The sequence below is a fragment of the Macaca mulatta genome, chromosome 14 (genome assembly GCF_049350105.2).
Source record: "Macaca mulatta isolate MMU2019108-1 chromosome 14, T2T-MMU8v2.0, whole genome shotgun sequence".
Lineage (NCBI taxonomy): Eukaryota > Metazoa > Chordata > Mammalia > Primates > Cercopithecidae > Macaca > Macaca mulatta.
The window spans coordinates 95,492,885-95,516,153 of NC_133419.1; the positions used below are offsets into that span (position 1 = coordinate 95,492,885).

Consider the following 23,269-nt stretch of genomic DNA (forward strand, 5'->3'; position numbering starts at 1 on the left):
TAATTTGTGATGGACCACAGACCTAAATATAAAAGCTAAAATTTAAAAAACTTCTAGAAGAAAATGTAGGAAAATGTCTTTATGACTTTGAGGGAGGTAAAAACCAAAAAAGCAAAAATATTATAAATTAGATAATCAAAATTTAAAGAAACAAAAAGAAGCATAGAAACATCATTAAGAAAATGTATAGACAAACCACAGGACAGAAGAAAATATTTGCATAACTTACCTTAAAAAGTATTGGTATCTGGCTAGGCATGGTGGCTCATGCTAATAATCTCCACACTTTGGGAGGCCAAGGTAGCTGGATTGCTTGAGTTGAGGAGCTCAAGATTAACCTGGGCAATATAGCAAAACCCTGCCTCTACTAAAAATACAAAAATTAGCTGGGTGTGATTGTGTCTACCTGTAGTCCTAGCTACTCAGGAGGTTGAGGTGAGAGGATCACTTGAGCCTGGGAGGTCAAGGCTGCAGTAAGCCATGATCACACAACTTCACTCTTACCTGGGCAACAGAGTGAGACCCTCTCAAAAAAATAAAAAAGTATGGGTATCCATGACATACTAAGAACTTCTAAAACAATAATAAAACAATTTTAAAATGTTTTAAATGGTCAAAAAATTTGGACACTTCACAAAAGGTAGTAAGTGAACGGTCAATAGACACGTGAAAAACATGAAATATCTTTAGTCATCAAGGAAATGCAAATTAGAACCACAATGAGATGCCATTCCACATCTATCAGTGTGGCTAAAATTAAAGGCTGACAACACTAAATGTTGGTGAGGACATGAAGCAATTAAAGCTTTTATACATTGGTGGTGGAAGAGGAAAATTACATAAGAGTGTTGGAAAAGATCTTGCAATTTTGTATAAAATTGTATATAGCTACCCTAAGAACCAACAATTTCACTCTTATGTATTTACTCAAGGGATATGAAAACAAATGTTCACAGGGATATGTGCAAAAATGTTCATATTAGCTTTATTCCTAATAGCCCTAAGCTGGAAGCCCAGGTATCCATTAATAGAATACTGGCATATTCATAGAGTAAAATACTATTCAGCAATGAAAAGAAACCAACTTCTGATACAAGCAACAACATGGATGAATGAACCCCCAAAACATGCTGAGTGCACAAAAATTTGCATGAAAGAATACAAATTGTATGGTTCCATTTATATGAAATACTAAAACAGGCAAAACTAATCTATGGTGAAAATCACCAGAAGATTGGTTATCTCTTGGGATGTTGAGGTAGGAGTTTGCTGGGAAGGGACATAAGGAAACTTTCCAGAGTGATGGTTATGTTCTGTATCTTGGGAGTTTGGATTGCACAGGTGTATGTGTCTAGAGGAACTCAGGAATGATACAGTTAAGATCCTTTCATTGCACTATATACAGATTTCATCTGAATACAAACAAAGAAATTGTAAATAAATATTGAACTCTGGCTAATAATATTGAGTATTTGGGGCGAATAAAGTAATGTCTGAAACTTATTTTGAAAGACAATAACAAAAATAATTAAATGAGTTGCTGGATGGATAGAGAAATGAGCAGAGAATCAACATGGGATAAAACTAATGTAGTAAAATGTTAATTGAAGAAACCTGGTGGTAAGTATATAGGTGTTCACTGTACAATTCTTCTGACTTTTCTCTAAGTTTGAAAATTTTAAGACTTTTGAGAACAAAAAACTAATTGAAGACAATTGGCAGATTACCTATTGGGTTGAGTCTTGGCCTTAGGAAAAGACATGAGAGTCTAGCTCATAGGCAAGGGAGGCTCCTGGGGGGCAAAGGAGGCTCCTGGGTCCAGCAATTGGCCTTCTTTGCTCCATTCTAACTTTGGTGATGAACCTAGAGGCTGAGACAGAGCAAATAACCAAGTTCTTTTGCATTCTACAAGACCCACTGGCTCATGCTCTCTCCAAATACCTCACCAACAAGATGGTGACTTTAAGCATTCTCAGCAGATCTATTCTAGAGACCTGGAATGGAAAAGGACTGACACCATTCGCTCTCCTTCTGTTGAGCACCTGCTGTATGGTACTCTCTGTGCTAGGTTTCAAGGACATTATGACGAACCAGATAAAAATGACTTCTGCCTTCATTGTTCTTATCACTGATGAAACACTGCCCTCTTCTACTCCTATCATTATTCACACCCCAAACAAAAGATTTGCAAGTTCCCTTTGTAAGTCATTTTGACATGTCTCAAATCTGTGATTTCAAAAATCTCTAATGTTGGATCTGAATACCTCTATCTAAATAGAAAGGGCATTTTTTCTTGTTTTAACCTCTCTGGAGTGAAACTTGACACAAGAAAATCTCAAAGCCTCAAAATAGCTCAGCAAGAAATTAGATACAAGCCTAATGACCCAGAGTCCCCTTATACTCCCTGAAATAGAAGCCTGGGAGAAAGGGCAGCTGGCCACTGAGCTCAACCCTCTGCCCCACTTCCAACAGAGATCACACTCATTACCATTCCTTTCCCTAGCACCCCAGCCAGAACTCTCGTCCAAAGTTTAGACCAAGGACTTGGCATCAAGAGTAGGTGACTGGCCCACTGGGTAGCTTGAAATGACCTTGAATCCCATGTTCAAATCCAATTCCTCCAGCCTCACCTTTAATATACAGAAAAAAAAAAAATCCTGTCTCTTTCCCCAAATCCTTCTGTTTAGAATGCAGGCATGATTTGAACTGATATGTTAATATTACAAATGACCCCATATTGAATGAGTGGCATTATATACAACAAAAAGAAAATAAAAATTGGTTGCATTTTTGAGAAAGGCTGTCACACTTTTTCCTATAGCAACTAACCTCTTTTCTTAACTGAATATTTTTCCCTTTGCAAAGTCCAGTCACCTGTTTGTCGCCTTTGCTTACAAATTCATAGCTCTGAAAATTTCTTAGCAAGATGGTCATTTCCAGCTTCTTATGACCCCTCCTTCTGGTTGAAATACCTTTGCTGCTTCTTCCTCCCTGCCTCCACTTCCCCAATAATTTTCACCTCTCAGAAAGTCTAAATATCTGTTTTCCTTCCCTAGAGTGCTGTTTTTCAGAGTTGGAGTTGGGGGAGATAATGACATGACTCAAGGGAATAAGTGCATAATTTTTCTTTCCCTGGTGCCAGTTAAGGCAATTGGTGCCTTAGGATTTTCTGAAGTTCTTTGAAAACAACAGGGTTAGTCAGATTCCAGCAATTTACCTTCTGAAGGCTGAGCATGTCTGGGCAATGGCTGCATAATTTGGATGGAGTCATCACTGATGAAGCGGAGTTGGCTCAGCCAGGCAGCACTCGTTGCTCTTTTTAAACTCCACGGCACCAGGGATGAAGTCACCTTTCTTCTTTTAAACGAACACATTTGCTCTGTGAGTCCCTGTCACTTCTGTTAGAACTTAGTATTTTTTCCACTGCCGGTCACCAGGACTTCTCACAGGTAAGAAAATTCTTATTTAGTGGATTTCACTCTAGGGAACCTTGACAGGAAGGGGGGACTTTGGAAGGCATCTATGGGCAGAGTTGGAGTTAGATCAAGAAATACTCCATTGGGTGGGGAGAGTGGCTGTTTCCATGGCAGCTGGTCCCCACCTGGTGGGGTGGCAGACCATGGCTAGGCAAAGTCAGCTTTGAGCTGCAGTGGTGGGCTCCCACAGGGGGCATGGGAATCTAATTGGGGCTTGGTGTTAGGTGCCTATTCTAAGAGTTGTATAATGAGCATGTTAGTGAAGCAGCTATAAGTGGACTCTTTTGGGCTAGAGCCATCCATACTCCCTTTGCCTTCCTGCTGACTGGGTAGACCCTTAGAGGGTTGATCCTTATAAAAGATGTGCGGAAAAGCAGCTCTCTGGAGAGCCTTGATTTGCTGTTTAGCTGGTGTGAATGCTTCCCTTCTTTCTCAGGAGTGTAGCAGGAAACAAAGGGGCCCAGGATCCCTGTTCTGACATGCAGGTACCTCGTTCAAACAATGGCTGTGCTGCTGCATGTCGGGCAGAAGTGTACAAACACATCTTAGTGCCTGACCCTATGAGTTCTTCCAAGAAAATGCACATGAGATCTGTGTGTGTGTGTGTCTGTGTGTGTGTGAAGGCAGACCCTGTGCTCCAAGAGACCACTAAAATCTCCCTGCAACACTTTCTATGAGTTATGTGAGTCTCTGTCACTGATTGAATCATATAGCTCTTATTAGCTTTGGAAGGCTCAATAAAGACATCTTGTTTATGACAGAGGTGCCTGCAGGATGATAAATGGCTTTTGGAAAGAGAGTTGAACCATTGTCAAATGAAAACGTTGAGAATTGCAGAGCCCTTTATTTCTTGGCACAGAACCCTGCCACATATAGTATTTGGCACAATCATCTATAACCCATACAGGGAGCAAAGACTCTCATTTAGATAAGAGATATTTGCCTTGTTTTAAATGCAATTGCGTACTGGCTGCCAGTGCCTAGTTATACATTCACCTCAGATTAGACCATATCCAGAATTCATCCTCACCTGAAATCTGCTCCCCGTTCTGTGTCCCCTAGGTCAGTAAAAAGTTCCTGGTGGTAGATTTCTGGATTTCACCCTAAACACCCCTCCAAACTTCCTCACATTTTCACATCTGATTTGGGAACACATTCAGCAGATTCAAACTCCATATTATCTCTCAAATCCATCCACTTCTCCCCACCTCTGCAGATATTACCCTAGTTTAAAGCCCTTATTTTCTTCTAGGAATACAGAAACCTCACATCTGGGCCTCCTCTTTCCAGTCTTACCTCCCAGCAGCAGCCAGAATGATGGTTCTAAAATAATTGATCAGCACCTGCACAATCCAATCAATCACCAGTCTGTTGAGTCAGTCTTCTTAATATCTCTCCAAATTGTTTACATCTCTCTACCCTACCACTACTACCTTGGTCTAACCCATCAACACACTTTATCTGAGTTACTGCAGTATCCTCTCAGCTGGTCCCCCCTGCTACCAGGCTCACTTCACTCCTAGTATAAGACATTCAAGCTTCTTGTTTTACCAAGCTTTCTAAGGACATTTTTACCAGAGTAGAACTTGAAATGCTTATTACTCTATTTGGAGTTCAGAAGCATTAGCATTTTATGACTCTTGTAGGTGCTTGAAGGAGAGAGGCTAGAGTGCGAGAGGATGGGGAATATAGAGAGCAGTGGGAAGGCAGCCTGAAGAATGCGTAAGCCTCAGACCTTAGAACCATGTGGGTCTTCATTTGAATCCCAGTTTCTCCACCTCCCAGTATGACTTGGACCAAATGTCTAAACCTTCACGAGGCTCATTTCTCTCAACTGTGAAATGGAAATAATACCTGCTTCATTAGGTAAATAGAAGAGTTAAATGAGAACATTTATGGAAGGCTCTAAAACATAGCAATTAAGAAATTTTAGTACCTCTCCTTCTTTCCTTCACTTTTAAGCGTTATAATCTCTAACTACCACCTATCTTGTCAGTATTCATGTGTATGTGTTTAAAACTATCCGTAGTTTGCATGGTAGGAAGAAGGAGTGGCAAAGAAATACATGAGAACTCTCTTAAGAAACTTGCAGTTTACTTAGGGAAATAAAGCCAACCTAAACAGCACATGTATAAACATCTATAAAACAAGCAATCTGTAATTGTAATGTGTGTAGTAATACCAATTGAGTACATAACCAGGAAAGGCCTGAGTAAACAGGTCTGCAAATACCTGCGGACACAGTGTAAATAGATCTATATCAGGCAGTTTTAGGGTTAGGCTACTCAGAGATTTAAAAATCGTTGGTTGATGTAAAACTTTCAAAAAGGACTTGTGCATTTAGAATGGCTTAAGGACGTGCAGATTAGTGTTTAAAATGACTACACACTCATTCATTAATCAAGCATTTATTGAGTGCCTACTCTGTGCCAGCTCCTAGACTATACAAATTCTTTGCTACCCTTCCCACAAGAGATTAATGCTAATTCTCCACCTCTTAAATAAAGGCTAGCCTTAGGGACTTGGTTGACCAATAGAATGAGAAGGCGGCAACATTCTGGGACAACCACAGCTAGGTTCTATGAAGGTTTACATCTTCCTCCTGGGTTTCTTGTCTCAGTCACTCTGGGAAAAGCCAACTACCATGTAGAGTCATGTGCTAGTAAACTGGCTCTCTGGAGAAAAAAAAAGTTCCCTGATTTGCAGTGTTTGCCAACTTTCATGGCGTGAATACTCCCACTATGGCTTCCAAAATGATAGCACTGAACACAGGTTTGGGAGGAGATATGCAGAATCAGCTCTTATAAGCCAATACAAGCTGGCCCAAGCCCATGACTGTCAATTACTCTGAGACCAGCATACTGTGAGAAGGTCCAAGCTGGCCACACGGAGAGGCTACAAGGATTGAATCCCAACCAGTCCTCAGATTTTCCAGCCATTCAAACTTAGGCTTCAGACATGTAAGGAAAGAAACTTTTAAATGACTCCAGACCCCACAACTATCTGACTACAACTATATGAGAGACCCTGAATGAGAACCACTCAGCTCAGCCCACTCAGCCCACAGAACACTGAGAGATAATAACCATTTGTATTAATTAAGTTTGGGGGTGGTTTTTACACAGCATTAGATAAAGGGAACAAGGTGGTAACGTTGATTACTCTGAAGCCAGCTGAGATCAAGCCCCTGAGGTGGTGTCAGGGATAGAAGAATCCAACCAGGTAGTTCTTTGTCCTTGCATATTTCCTGGCCTTATACCACTTACGCAAATGTTTTGGTTAAAAAGGCTGGAGAAAGAGACTCATTTACTAACTCGTTTTGCCATTATAATAAAATCAGGGAAAAAGCATCTCTCACACTCACACATACATTCTTCTCTCATCATCTGCCTCCATACCTACTCACCCAACTCTCCTCATACAAGGCTCTGCTGAAGATCTGCCTTGCCTGCTATATTGGCTGTGCCCCATCCTCCACATGGAATTTGTTAGGAAAAGGAGGTAGAGCAGAGTCAATATGAAATCAGGGAACTGCCCAGAGGTGCCACTTGAGGCCTGGTGGAAAGCACCTGAAGCCATGAAAAAAGAGTAGCAAAGAGGAGGATTTTAAACAGGCTTTGGTGAAGACACATAGACTATTGGTTAAAGGTATGAATTTTGAAGTCAGATGACCCGGGTTCCTATCAGAACTCTGACATTTTCTAGTTGCTGACCTTGGGAAAGTATCTAGACATATCTTCTCAGTTTCTTCCTCTTTAAAATCTGGATAGTAATGCCATCTCACAAAGTTTGCGTGACGATTCTGTTTGTAGATTATATTTGTGGAGTGCTCAGCACAGTGCCTAATACATCTGTGTTATGTAAATGAACAACAGCTAACAGTGGCAGTAGTGACAGCACTGGAGCGGTACTAACGATACTGTTGTTGCAAGTCCCAAAGCCACAAGCTCCCTGGCAAACCCAGAGCTTCAGTCAGTCAGTCACACTACAGGTGCCTGAGATAAGCGTTCAATAAGTACTTATATCACACTGAATATTCACATTCTGAATGTCTCTTTTACTGTCATTTTTTTCCCCTTTTTGACCCTAAATGCATTTCCAAAGGCTTAAAAACACACCTGTGCGTCCCATCCTCTGTATCTAAAACAATATGAACTGGGACCATGTTTTCTCATTTCTTGTGAGACCTCTTCTTACCTTCCAGTGTGTAGCAGGTAGTTGAATAGTTCAGTGCTCAATATATTATAACTATTTATTCCTATTTTTTAAGCTGTATTTAAGAAGAAACCGAAGTTAGATGACTTCTAAGGGATCCAAAGCCCAAGGTACTCCAAAAATTTTAGGTTTACCAGTATACAGATAGATGCCACCACTTTGGTAGGTCAGGGTGAAGGATAAAATCACTCTTGAGAGCAAAATGTGAATATTCTCTTGCTTTATTCATACCTTGAGAATACAAAATTTTAATCTGTGTAATTTTTTTTTTAATTTTTTTGAGACGGAGTCTCTCTCTGTTGCCTAGGCCCGACTGCAGTGGCGCTATCTTGGCTTACTGCAAGCTCCACCTCCCGGGTTCACACCATTCTCCTGCCTCAGCCTCTTGAGTAGCTGGGACTACAGGTGCCCACCACCGCGCCCCGCTAATTTTTTGTATTTTTAGTAGAGACGGGGTTTCGCCATGTTAGCCAGGATGGTCTCGATCTCCTGACCTCGTGATCCGCCCGCCTCAGCCTCCCAAAGTGCTGGGATTACAGGCGTGAGCCACCGCGCCCGGTCTTGTGTAATTTTAATATATGAATTGATGTTTGACAGATCGGTCTCATTAAATTTATGATTGGTCTAGTTGTGGATTTTGTAAACAAAGAATCATGCAAACACTCTGGCTATTAAAGAATAGCTGGCTTGTATAGTTTTTAAAAACATTACGAAATATTTATAGATTCATGAGTCTATGAGTGCCCCCTTCACCCAGCCTTCCCCACTGTTAACATTTACATAACTATAGTACAATATGAAAACCAGGTAATTGACATTGGTACAATCCACAGACCTTATCAGATTTTATCAGCTATCCATGTACACATTGTGCGTGTGTGCATGTGTGTGTGTGTGATTGTATACAGTTTTTATCATATTAGCTTCATGAAACTATTGCCACAATCAAAATATCACTAACTATATCATCACTGCAAGGTTTCTTTATACTTCCCTTTTAAAGCCATGGTCCCATCCCTAACCCTTTGAGACTATTAATCTGTTGTCCATTTATATAATTTTATTTCGAGAATGTTATATAATCATGCATGATGTAACCTTATTACAATGGCTTCTTCCATTCAGCATAATAACCTTGAGATCTATCCAAGTTGTTATGTGTATCAATAGTTGTTTTCTTTTTGTTACTGTGTTGAATTGCATAATGTGGATTTACTACAGTTTGCTTAAGCATTCACTCATTTATCCATTGGAGGACATTTGGGTAGTTTCTAGTATTTGGCTGTTACAAATAAGGATGTTATGAACATTCATGTACAAGTTTTTGCATGAACATACATTTTCATTTATTTAGGATAAATGCCTGAAAATATGATATCTGGGTTTTATGTTAAGTTTTTAGTTTTAAAAGAAACTGTCAGACTATTAATATTTATACAGAATGGCCATAATATTTTATGTTACCACCAGCAAAATATGAATAATAGAGTTTCTGCATTTTTGCCAGAATTTGGTGTTATCACTATTTTTTATTTTAGTCATTCTGATAGATGGATAGTGATACCTCATTGTGGTTTTAATTTGTGTTTGCCTAATGGGCAATGATGCTGACCATCTTTTCATGTTGTCATCTGTATTTCATCTTCAGTCAAATGTCTATTTATGCCTTTTGCCCCAATAAATGGGATAGCTGGCTAGCTATATGCAGAAGAGTGAAACTGTATCCCTGCCTTTTACCATATACAAAAATTCACTCAAGATGAATTAAAGATTTAAATATAAGACCTCAAACTATAAAAGTCCTAAAAGAAAACCTAGAAAATCAGTCTTGGCAAAGAATTTTTAGCTAAGTCCCCAAAAGCAATTGTAACAAAAAGAAAAATTGACAAGTTGGACCTAATTAAACTAAAGAGCTTCTGCACAACAAAAGAAACTAGCAACATAGTAGACAGACAACTTATAGATTGGGAGAAAATATTTTCAAATTATGCATCTGACAAAGGTCTAATATCCAGAATCTCTAAGGAACTTAAACAAACAAGCCAAAACACAAATAACCCCACTATTATCTAATTGGATTGTTTTGTTTTGTTGTTGTTTTTCACTGTTGAGTGTTGTGAGTTCTTTATATATTCTAGATATAAGTCCTTTATTAGATGTATGTTTAGCAAATATTCTCTCCCACCCTGTAATTTTTTATTCTATCTTCTTGAAAGGGTCTTTCACAGAACAAGAGTATTTAATTTTCAGAAAGTCCAATTTATCAATTTTTCCTTTAATGGATTGTGCTTTTAGTGCAAAGCGAAAGAACTTTTTATCTAGCCCCAGTTCACAAATATTTTATATTTTTTCCTAAAAGATTTATAGTTTTATACTTCATGTTTAGATATTTAATCTATTTTGAATTAATTTGTATGTAATACGTCAAGTTTAAGTCAAATTTAATTTTTTTTTTTTTTGTCTCTGTATGTCCGATTTCTCAAGCACCAGTTGTTTAAAAGGCTCCCCTTCTTTCTTTGGATTGGTTTTTCAGCTTTGTCAAGAAATCAACTGGGCATATTTGTGTGACATTATCTCTGGGTTCTCCATTCTCTTCCATTGATATGCCTATTTCTCTGACAATACCACACTCTCTTGAGTATTTGACTACTGTTTTATAGTAAGTTGCGTGGGAGCTTTATAATAAGCAATACACTAAGTAGAGTTATTCCTCCCACTTCAGGGTTATTTGTCAAAAGTTTTAGAGATCCTTGGGACTTTCACTTTCAACATAAACTTTAGAATGAGTTTGTCTCTATCTACAGAACCTTGCTAGGATTTTGATAGGAATCCTCTTAGACATGTAGTTTAATTTGGGGAGAAGTGACATTTTTATTAGGTTGAGTCTTCCAATCCTTTAACATGGGAAATTTCTGCACTTATATGGGTCTTGTTTTTTTTTTTTTTTAGGAACATTTTATAATTTTCAATATACAGATTCTGTAGGTATTTTGTTGAATTTATACTAAGTACTTAACTTTCTCTGGAGCAATTGAAAATGGTATTGCATTATTATACTTCAGTTTCCACATATACATTCTTAATATAGATAAATGCAATTAATTTTTATGTTAATATTAAATCCTGCAACTGTGTTGAACTCATTAGTTCTAGGTTGTTTCTTCTTCTCCTCCTCCTCCTCCTCTTCTCCTTCTTCTTCTTCCTCTTCTTCCTCTTCTTCTTCTTTTTCTTCCTTCTCCTTCTCCTTCTCCTTCTCTTTCTTCCCCTGTCCCTGCCCCTGCCCCTGCCCCTTCTCCTTCTTCTTCTTTTTCTTCTTGTAAATTCCTTGGGATTTTCTACACAGACCATCATATAATCTGCAAATAGGCATTTTATTTTTCCCTTTGTATTCTGTATGATCTTTCTTTTTCTTGCCTTATTGCACTGGCTACACCTCTCAGTACTATGTTAAGTAAAAGAGATAAGAACAGAAATCCTTTCCAATCTCAAAGGAAAAGCATTCAGTCTTTCACCATTAAGTATGATGTTAAGAAATCTTTCCTTTATTCCTGCTTTGCTTAGAGTTTTTATCTTGAATGAGTGTTTGCTTTTGTTATATGCTTTTTGTTCAATCATCAGTATGATGATGTGATTTTTTTACATTAGTCTGTTGATATGGTGAATTGCTTTGAATGATTTTCAAATATTGAACTAGCCTTATATAGCTGAAATAAATCTCATTTGGTCATGGATTATTATTCTGTTTTAAACATTGATAGATTCAATTTAATGATATTTTGTTAAGGATTTTTGTATTACAGTTCATAAGAATTATTGATATCAATTTTTTCTTCTTTTGTACTGTCTTTGGTTTCATATCAAGGTAGTACTGGCCTCATAAAATGAGTTAGAAAGTGATTCCTTCTTTTCCATTTTGAAAAAGAGATTGTATGGCATTGGTGTTAATTCTTTAAATGCTTGGCAAAATTTTCCAGTGAAATAATCTGGACCTGGAAATTTCTTTTTGGAGAGATTTGTAATTATAAATTCAATTTTTCTAAATAGTTGTAGAACTGTTCAGATTATCTATTTCATCTTGGTTGAGTTTTCATTGTGATTTTTGGGAATTAGACCATTTCTTTGAAATTGTTGAATTTATGAGTGTAAAGTTGTTCATATATTTCATATTATTCTTTTAATGACTGTAAAATCTGTGGCAATATCTCCTGTTTGATATTGGTAATTTATGTCTTCTTTCTTTTGATCTTTACCAGTCTAACTAGAGAGTTATCAATTATATTAAATTTTCGACTAATAATCAGCTTTTTATTTCATGAATTCTATTTCTTTTCCTATTTCAGATTCATTTATTTCTGCTATTATCTTAATTTTTTCCTTCTGCTTGACTTCGGTATATTTTGCTCTTCCTTTTGTTGTTTCTTGAGCTAGCAGCTTGAATTACTGACTTGCGATCATTTCTCTTTTCTAATGTAAGCCTTTGGTGCCATAAATTTTTCTCTTGCCACTTTAGCTGCATCTTACAAATTCTGATGTTGTTTCTTCACTTTTGTTAAGTTGTATTTAGTCTGTAAAAATATCCTTTGAGACTTTCTCATTTACCTATGGTTTATTTAAAAGAGTGTTGTTTAACTTCCACGTGTCTAAAGGTTTTTCTGTTTTTGTTTTGCTACTGATTTCTAGTTTTATTCCATAAGGTTAGAAAACATACTCTATTTGATTTCAATTTCTTAACATTTGTTAATAGCTGTTTTATGACCCAGAATATAGTCTATTATGATGAATATTCCATGGATGCCACCACTCCCAGCTACTGCTATTATTATTATTTATGGAACTTGAGTCTTGCTATATTGTCTAGGCTGGTCTCAAGCGATCCTCCTACCTTGGCCTCCCAAAGTGCTAGGATTATAGGTGTGACCCCACTGCAACCAGCCCCAGCCTTCCTTTGTTATCACTTTCTGTTTGAAGAGCTTCCTTTAGCCATTGTTTAATGGTAGGTCTGTTGGTGACAAATATCTCTTAGTTTTCCTTTGCCTGATAATGTCTTTATTTCCCTCTTCATTCCTGAAGGATAGTTTTGCTAGATACAGGATTCATGGTTTTGGATTTTCTTCTTTTAAGAATTGAAATATATTGTGGCAGGTCCTTCTGGCCTTCATAGTTTCAAACCAGAAATCCTCTGTCATTCAAATTGGTGTTTGTCTATAGGTAACGCATCATTTCTCTTTGGCTGTTTTTAAGATTTTGTTTTGCTTTAGTTTTTAGAAGTTTAATTATAATGTGTCTTAGTGTGAATTTCCTTGGATTTATCTTATTTAGGCTCACTTGGCTTCTTGAATCTGTGCATTTATGCATTTCACCAAATTTGAAAGTTTTCAGCCATTATATTTTTTTAATACTTTTTCAATCACAGTTTTTTTCTTCTACCTCTGAGATGCTGATACAAATATCTTTGTTTTGATCTTACAGAGCCTCTGAGGCTCTGTTAAATTTTTTGTCTATTTTTTCTTTTTTGTACAAGTAAATTCTATTGATTTGTCCTTAAGTTCACTGATTCTGTCTTACCATCACCACTCTACTACTAAACTCATCTGGTGACTTTTTATTTGTTATTATTGTCTATTTAAATTCTATTTTCTCCATTCGGTTCTTTTTTATGACTTCTATTTCTTTGTTGGAATTGTGTATTTCTCATGTGTTTCAAGAAAATCTGTAACTGTTTGTTGAAACATTTTTATAATGATTGCTTAAAATCCTTTTCAGATAATTCCAGCATCTGAGTCTCTTCAAAGTTGGCATCAGTTGATTGTCATTTCTCATAAAAGTTGTATGTTTCCTGGTTCTTGGTATGATGAATGACTTCCACTCATACACTGGACATTTTGGGTATTATTTTAGAACATGCTTCATACCACTTAGATCTTTCATTTTTAGTAAGCAGTCACCCTCTTGGGGCTTAGCATGTAAGTTCTGGTCTACTTTTGTGAGTTGTAGTTCCAACGACAATTTGTTTTCAGAGTTCTTGCAATGCTAATACAGTCTACCTTGTTCTGCTGCTGCTATTTGGGCCCCTGCTTTATTACTGCAAGTGCCTCATGGGCTGTTTGGTGGGTAAGAAGGAGGGGATAGGTCCTGTTCAGGTTTGCTAATGCTTCCCCTGAGGATGGATTGGCCCACCTGTTGTCTTGGGTATAGGATAGGTACCCTACTGATGGTGATGCAGATGGAGCCCACCACCATTCTGGTATTGGATGGGGTTTGCTGATGTTGACACTGAAGAGAGTGGGGCTTGCCAGCATGTGTGGGATGGGGAGTGGTTCAGTCTGCTGTGCTACTATTGCAGCAGCAGGTAAATCAGTCTCTTGGTCCTGCCGCAGCTCAGCACGAGGACCAGAGGATTATTTCTCTGGTAGGATTCTTCTGGGCTCACCTTTTCCCTTCCTTTGGCCAGAGACAACAAGCTTTTCATGTTTGTTTTTCTATTCTATGCCTGTCGGTGGTTTGGGGTTGTAAGCCTCCCTGGTGCTCAGCATGGAATATATGGGAGCTAAAAAGAAAACCCAGGGAAATCACTACGGTGTCTCACATCCTGAAGTCCCTAGCGAGTCAACTTTCTTTTTTCCATCTTTCAGAGTCCTTTTACAATCATCTGTTGAGTTATTTCCAGAGTATTTACTTATATTTAGAGGAGAGGAAAGGTAACAGTGAGTCTGTAACATCTTATCTCTCAATAAACTTTTACAATTGAAAATGGGAAGAGACAAACAATTTCTGGCAGGAAAAGCAATACGAGAGAGGAAGTCTAGTCATACTAGCTAGATAATTAAAGCATGTCACAAAATGTAATTATTAAAGTACTGGTACAACACTGTAGAGATCAGTGGGAAAAAAATAAAGAGTCCAGAAAGAGCCAACAAAAATGGCAATGTGGTGTTTCAACCCAGTGGTATTGAGGGAAAGGATATTTGGAAAGGAAAGTTAAAGCTAGATTCCTGTCTCCAAATAAATTCCAGATGAATAACAACATATATTAAATATTAAGCAATAAAAATAATTTTTAAATTGGTAAATTATTTAATAATCTTGAAGTAGAAAAGAACTTTTTAAGCATGACTCCAAACTCAGAAGCTATACAAAGAAAAGACTGATATATTTAATTACATAAAATATAAATAAAACATATGTGATGAAAGTAGTATAAATGAAATCAGAATACAATGATAAATAGAAAAAAGATCATTTGCAACATTTATGCAATGGAGCAAAATATACTTTAAAAATTTTAAATAGTACATTCAATACAAAAAAATAATTTGAATAAAAATGGGCAAAGTACATGAACAGGCTGTTCAGAAGAAAAGAAATAAAGATGGTCAATAAACATATGAAAGAAAGATAAACTCAGAATTTATAAAGCACAAATTAAAACAGTGAGCAAATTTTCTTCTTTTAATTATTTAAAAAATTACAGATTTAATAAATATGCCTTGTAAAAATATGTAAAACATATGGTGTTAATAAAGTTTCCTTCTAAGCTTCATAGTCTCAAGCTTGAAATCTCACTTACTTCCCTAGAAGTATCTCTATTAAAAGTCTGCTATTCCTTCAAGGTCTTTCTCTATGTGATTAAAAGTGTGCATGTGTATCTTTCTTGGACAAAACTTGGATCCTCTTTGTAAATTGTTTTGCACCTGGCTGTTTACAATTTACATGTCAATTTACTGACTTTTCATATCAGTTCTTATAGAGTCATTTTATTTGTTTTAATGGCTGAGATTTATAATATAACTATACCTTACTTTAACCATTTATTGACAGTCATTAAAATGTGTTCTTTTTTATTACAAAAAATGTCATATTACATATATCTTTGTATGCACTTATTTTGTAATTGCTTTCTGTAGGATAGATACTTAGAAGTGAAATTGCTAAATCAAATGACATATGAATTTGTATATTAGAGGATATGAGGATGTGCCAAATTGCCATTTAAAAACTGTTTTTAGCATATTTTTCTATCAAAGTATGAGAATATCTGTTTCTTCAAATAGTCACCATTTCTTATATTAATCTTTTAAAACATTTTGCCAATGTGATAAGTGAAAAAAAAGATAACAAGATTGTTTTAACTTGACTCTTTGAGTGTTGCATTGAATATCTTTTTATACTTTTATGATTCATATTTGTTTATTTATTATCAGTTCATAGCCTTATCTAGCTTTCTGCTGATTGTCAGTTTCTTATTGATACATAGAAAACTTTTAAAATATGGATATTAATCTTTTGTATACATGTTATAAATTTTACCTTTCATTTCCTTATTTTTAATTTTACTTTTCTTTATTCTGTCTTTGTTTTTAGAGAAAATTTAAATTTGACGTAGCCTAATCTGTCTAAAGTTATTTTGTGACTTCTAGATTTTATGTATGATTTAGTAAGATTTTTCCCACTCCAAAATTATAAAATTATTTCTTCTAACATGCTTAGTTTTATTGTGACACTTTAATTCATCTTTAATTAATTTTTATATGCTATAAAATAGGAATCCACTTAATAAAATGAATAGACAATTGTTCTAATAATTATCTTAATACTATTTATTGAACAATGTATCCTTTCTTTCCACACTAATTTGAAATGCCAATATTTTCATATACTACATCAATTCTATTGATTATTTTTTTGACTTCCTAGTCTGTGCTAACAAATTATTTATTTATTCCAGTAACAAGATCACACTGTTTTAATTACTTTAGTTTTATACAGTGTTTTGTTTTATTATTTGGGAAAAATAAGTACTCAAACCCTGAAACTATTTTTCTTTCTCAGAAATGTCTAGGCTAGAGTGCGGGGTGTATGATAAAAAATTGCTTAATAAGTATAATGAACATTATATGAGTGATGGCTATCCTAAAAGCCCTGACTACACCACTATACAATCTATGCATGTTACAAAATTATACCTGTGCCCCATAAATTTATACAAAAAGAAATTCTAGGCTAATAATCCAGACATATTACTAAGACAAAAAGCCAGAGGGAAAATGTGTGTGTGTGTGCATGTGTGTGACAGAGAGAGAGAGAGAGAGAGAGATTTAAATATTTGAAAAAACATAGATAATATCTGGAGGACACATAACTGCAATAGTTACCTCTAGGGAGTGGGACCATTGGGAATACTACTGATGAGTGAAACTTCTTATTTTGGATAATTCCTCACTATGTATTCTTTAAAAAAAAAAAAGTATGCTTTTTTTTTAATAATTAAAAACAGTATCTGGTTTTCTGTGATAGGAACCCAAGTCTATGTGAGGGCACATCCTATGTATCACACAGTATTTCTCAACTGTGGCCCCACATTAGAATTACTTGGGAAGTTTTTAAGAAATACGGGCACCCAAGGACCTGCCCCAGAGTTTCTGATTTCAGAGTCTGAGGGAAGGCCTGGGACATCAGCATATTTTAGAAGTTCCCCGGACAGTTTGAATGCTCAGCCTCAGCTGAGAACCACTGCTGTAGATGATGTGAGACTTAAAAGGGTCCCCAGAAGGCCACTGTGCTGAGGTATTTTCAGAATATAATTACTTGGGGATGTGATCAAAAGTAATCCACCACTTCTCTGTCAGCCCAAGTCCTGCCTTGAGATTGAGAGTGAACAAGTCCAAGGGGAGATGTGGAAAAGAACTTTGCTCAAATATGTATGAAAATATCCCTTTCTGTGGAAGGTAACCGTATTAAAAGGTAGACTCACTTAGGCTCCCTCAGCAAATAAAGGATTCTTGTAAACTAGTCGTGACCATGAAAGGTGCAGGGATCGCATGGAAAACCAGAAACAGCGAAACAGCTGCACCTCAGAAGCCCAGACTGGCTGGTACTGAAAGGTTCTACCAGAGCTCCAGGGATCACTGTTACTTTGAGATCTCTCACGGGAGCCTTTCAAACGTCTTTCATCTGGAGAATCACTCTGTTAAAATGAAATGGCTTTTGGAAACCTGATGTGGAAAATGATTGAGGAGGAGCTATTCCAAGCCATATACCTCCCTCACCTAAAACCCCTCCCTGAAGAAATCTGAGAAGTGGCTGGAAACCCAATATTTGTAGCTGTCTCCTTCCCTCTCTGTTTTCTTTTGTGTGTGTGTCTTCTGGTTCTTCTCCTTATTTGCTGATTCTGCCTCTATATTCCTGACAGGGTATCTGATTGGCCCATCAATTGTCTGCCCTGGTTGAGTGAGATTTTCCACACCAGGTGACTACACAGATGGAGTCATGTGTCCATTCCCGGTCAGCTGGGCTAAAGAAGTGGTGGGAGCAGAAGAAGAAATAGGGTGCCTGAGGATTGAAGGAGGAGGATGTGGTTAAGGTAGTTTCCCTTAGAAGAGAGAGTGGATGGAACATAACCATGATTAACCTGTTCAGGCCAAGCATTAGGTCAGCCTTCAGTGAATATTGAATTGGAGGGTAGATTTAAACAGGTGTGAAACTGCTTAAATTAAAGTAAACATGCTAAAGGGAAACCTGTTGAGAATATGTAGAGATCTCTGAACACAACATCTCCAAAGGCCTTTTTCTGGCTGTAAGAATCTAGGCTTTTAAAAGATCTTAAGAACCTAGGAGGTCAGGGGAATAAAATTCATTTTCCTTTGGGATGGGGTCTGTACCACGTGTAGCTATTGAGCTTTTGAAATGTGGATAGTCCAAGTGGACATGTGGCATAAGTGGCATACGTCAAAATAGACACCAATTTCACCGATTTCAAAGCTTGGGATGGAAAAACATCTAACATTTTCAATAATAATGTTTTATTCTGATTGCATGTTAAAATAGTGTTGTGACTAAAGTGGATTAAATAAAACATATTATTAAAATTAATTTCACCTGTACTACTTTTTAAAAAAAATGTGGTGTTATGGATTGAATGTTTGTGCTATCACAAATTCATATGTTGAAGCCCTAACCCTCGAGGAGATGGTATTTGGAGGTGGGGCCTTTGGGAGGTGAATAAATTTAGATGTGTCTTCAGGGTGGGCCCCCATGATGGAATTGGTATCCTTATAAAAACGGGGAGAGTCCAGAGAGTCTGTCTTTCCACTATGTGAGAACACAGGGAGAAGGTGGTCATCAGCAACCTAGGAAGAAAGTCCTTGCCAGGGAGCAGAATTGACCAGGACCTTAATCTAGAATTTCCCAGCTTCAGAACTATGAGAAATAAATAATTGTTATTGAAACCACCCAGACGGTGGTATTTCGTTATAGCAGTTGGAGCTGACTAACACATGTGGCTATTAGAATATTTAAAATTATATATGCAGCTCATATTCTCTTTCTAATGGACAGTGCTGGATTGGATGGCAACTGTGATGCCTTCCCCTGGCCAGGTATGGCTGTAAAGATCTATATATTAACAACAGCCCTTTGCTGTGGGGCCCATGTCAATATCCTATTCTTGGCTTATAATCAGAGAGCTGTGGCAGTTTATCTTATTCTGGCTCTTTGTCTCTTTGCCTCACAGACTTCAGCCTAGCTCCTTCTCTCTCATAGCAACACTTAATCCTCTCCTGGGGTTTCCCAGCCTCCCACACCCAGGTGGTATTGTTTATGGCTCCATCTCAGCAAGTCCTTACAGAACCTTGCTCTGCCTCTACACCTCTGTTGCTCTTTCCTGACTAGTTTTTCCTCTCCCTTTCTAGAACTGGCACATATCAATGGATTCTTGTTTGCACTCTCACCCATTTTTTACACATCTTTTTTTTCAGAGAAGTGTCTTCTAGCCAGCAGCTTATCCTTTGAGATAAATGATTCCTCACATGTTATTCTGTTCCCCATGGAAGGCAGTCTGCCAATGGGACAATGTCACTTCCAGAAGTGTATCTACTTCAAGTGTTAATAATGATAATAATAGAAATAACTACCATTGTCATTTACTGAGTTTTTATTTCTGGCTAGGATCTGTACTAGGTACATCACAGACATTTCTCACTTAATCTTTACCATAGCCCTACAAAGCATGTGCTATGATACCCCATTACTGATGGAAAAAATTCGGATGGGTGATGTTATATACCTTGCTCACAGATCATAGATCCAAAATTTAAATCCAGATTTGTCTCCAAAGTCCTTGCTCTTACACTACGTATATACTGCCTCTCACATATTATATCACTTCCTAAGTTAAGCAAGCAAGTTGGAATTCAGTGCTGCACAGCAAGTGAGCTCTATAAGTAAATTTACTGAAATGACAACAGTACTATGTATTTGTGCACTGCTTTGATGATTTTCCAGTTGGCATCTGATTTTCACAAAACTCAAAGATGGAAGAATAAACTTTATGAGTTCTATTTCATACCCAAGAAAAACTAAGCTCTGGGGAGATAAGGTGATTTGTCCCAAGTCATTATGTTAAAAAGCCACAAACCAGATGAGAACCCAGTTCTTTTGAAATATTTATTTTCCTTTTTCTTTGCTCATCAGTGTCCTTGGGCATTGTGCTGCCTACTGGCAGAAGTTAATGACAAATCTTTCATTATGATTGCCAATTTAACCCTGCTTTATGTGAGGAGTTTGCAGGCATAGACTCACTTGAGTTTCTCAGCTGTTGGTATGTCAGTCTACTTCATCCAACAAGAATTAGCTGAACCTGAGTATGGCCATGCACTGTGCTAACAGTGGGAACAGAAGGGTGAACAAGATGTGACTTTGTCCCGAGGAGACACCTTCTAATGGGAGAGTATTATCCTGCAATGGAAAAATCATTGTCCTAATGGAATATAAAAAGCTGTGAGAAGCACAAAGGAAGAAAGAAATAAGTCTGCCTGGTAGGGTTTCATGGTAGAGGAGATTTCTGAGTGTAGTCTCAATGGATCTACTTCAGAGATGAAAAGCCGGAGTCGTTGAGAGTTCTGCAAAGGACCTCATAATTTTGAAACTTCATTAGTTTCCTAAAAATACGCTTGTTGCCACATCTCCTTAGAGAGAAGTAGCATAAATTATTTATTGGAATATTTAAAATATTAACATCAATAAATTCCCAAGCAGCTTCACAAATAGTCTGCTCAGTTGGATAAACCAATCTGAAATAATGCTTCCAAGTAACTCAAACTCTCCAATTCTACAAAGCCAGTAAGAATTCTTGGAAACAAACAAGAAGCCTAGAATAAGTATCTCCACTCTCTAAACATCAGCCATTTTAGACAGAGGAGGAATCTATCCCTCTAGCATTTCACGTACTTTTATTCACGTTAAAAGGTATTTTTTTTTCTCACAGTGAATACCTAGAATGTTTTTCTCTTCCAAACAAGTGTAAGATTATTGTAGGTGCCACTGAATTTTATCACTTGAATATTAAGAGTGAAGATGTAGATTCTGATATGTTTGTAACTATTTGGAGCTAGAAGGAAAATAACTTTTCAAGCTTAGAAATGGAAACCTGTCAGAACCAAACCCTTGGAGCAGCCCAAGAGGAGACTTCCCTCCATTCTACTGTGGTCCACAGGCCACTGATGATTGGGATTTTTGGGTAGCTGACATCAATTAGACCTAGATCCTAGATAATGGAGATCTTAAGTATTTCTGGTAGAGAAAGAAGATCCCATTGTGTGACCTCTTCCCTCTTGTGCTTCAGTGGGTTGTTTGGTTTGTCTTCTGGGTGTGACCAGAAAGATTTACACCCTCTACTTGTAACCAAGATGGAATATTTCTTCTGATTCCTGACTCACTGAAGAAGGAGGTCTAGATCTGCAAGGCTGGAGAGCATCTTTCCTTCAAGCAGCCTTTGAAGGACAGAACAAAGGGCAGGAGTTCCGGGAACAGCTCAGCAGCACTGAGGATTGCTGGTGAATATTATTATTTTGTTGAGACTCTAAAAATGAATTGTTTCACAGAGGCGTTCAAAAATGTAATGGGCTACCTGGGGAGGGAGTGAGCTCCTTATCACTGGTAGTATTTAAGTATTGGCTGAATAAGCATATACTGGAAAGTCATGCATAAGGTAAGAGTTGAACTAAAGGCCCTAAGATCCATTCCAACTTCCAGATTTCATTATTTGCAGATCCCTGGTTTACCCTGTGCATGCGTCTATGCTTGTACTTAGTATGTTGTTCTGTAATGGTACGTTCATATATGTGTCTCCTCCTCAAGTTTGAAAACTACTTGAAGAAAGATACAGTATTTGTTGTTTTTCTATTCCATGTGTTTAGTGCAGTGACTAGTACCTAGGAGACACCAAGTTAGTATTTATCAAATGAATGAATGAATTCATTTTTGTATGTCAGCATATATACATTTATATATATCCTGATTTATAGTGTAAGTTACCAGCAAGTACACTTGTTTGCTGTGATAGTGTTCATATGCATTAGAAGCAGGGGTTGCTTAAATATCTGAATGATGGAATATGCTACCTGATTCCCCAGACATGGCACTTCTAGTTAATTAATTCCTTCTCTACAGATAGGGCCATATAGAGGCAGTTAAGGCATAGTCAATGTACGACTAGGGTTTTTCTGAGTTTGTATTTCTAGATCAAGTCTCCAGTGCCAGAAATGGCCCTAGAACTGGTGGTTAGAAGTCCCAGTGTGACTTGGCTGCATTAGATGGCAGGTGTCTCCTATGGATAACCAAGAATATGGATTCATCCCAAGCTTGGGGAAGGAGGCAGGAGTGTGAATGGCAGGGACTCCAGTGGCATGCTGGGTGGACGGGCAGTTATGTAAGCTAAAGTGTGAGAAGAGGTAGGGGAATCTAGGCAAGTTAGACCAGATGAGGAGGCCAGAATGGGGCCAGGAAGCAGAGGCAGATAGGGTGTGGTTTTGAGATGGAGAAATTTCCAGAGAAGCTGGAACCTTCCAGAGAACCTCACCCATTGGGGTGAGGTTGCAAACAGAATACTTTTCACGAAGACATGTTAAGCTGAAATACACTTGTGACAAACAGCACTCTTCATTCACATATTCATTCATTCAGCAAATCTATATCAAGTGCCTACCTTATGAGGACACTGTGCAAATGTTAGGGTCAAATAAAAATAAGGTAGGATCTTTGCTCTCAAGTGCATAACTATGAACTAAACTATATATATATATATAAACAGAAAATTGCAATGCAGTGTGAAAAATGCTATAATGAGGTAAGCACAGAGAGCCTGTGGGAGCCTCTGAGGAACACATAAACAAGTCTAAGATGAGATGTGAAAGATAAGTTGGAGTTAGCAAGGTGAAGAGGGTGGGCAGAAAGAACAGTCTTGCTAGAGCTCTAGGAATGGCTGAATATACAAAAGACTGAAGAAGGGAGCTTATTCAGGGACTGCAAATGCCTTGTAATAGTTGGGCATTATATAACATGTTAAATAGTTCAGACTTTCTCCTGGGAACAAAGAATTACTCGAGTATTTTAATCCAGAAGTGACATGATCAGATGTGTGCTTTAAAAATACTACTACAACTAAATTGTGGAGAATGGGTTGGAGAAAATGAAGACCAGGGACTCACTGAAGTTGTTACAGTGCTCAGTGAGAGATGATGGCAGTTCAACAAAGGCTGAGGCAATGAAAACAGAAGGAGATGGATTAGTGAGACATTTGAAAG

The 23,269-nt window shown here is 37.4% G+C and overlaps 1 protein-coding gene across 8 annotated transcripts in view; it reads left to right on the top strand.

Annotated features, from left to right (window-relative positions):
* Positions 1-3,133: 3,133 nt before the first annotated feature.
* The window catches only part of AMOTL1 (angiomotin like 1), a 173,964-nt gene continuing 153,828 nt past the window's right edge, over positions 3,134-23,269 (top strand). For 2 of the 8 annotated variants that reach the window (XM_077964219.1, XM_077964215.1), the window contains exon 1: positions 7,744-7,801. The gene's annotated coding sequence lies outside the window, so the exon portion shown is untranslated. Of the gene's footprint in view, positions 3,450-7,743; positions 7,802-21,305; positions 21,521-23,269 lie in introns of those variants that run through there. The other 6 variants (XM_028833914.2, XM_015115492.3, XM_077964218.1 and 3 more) reach the window with 6 other exon arrangements.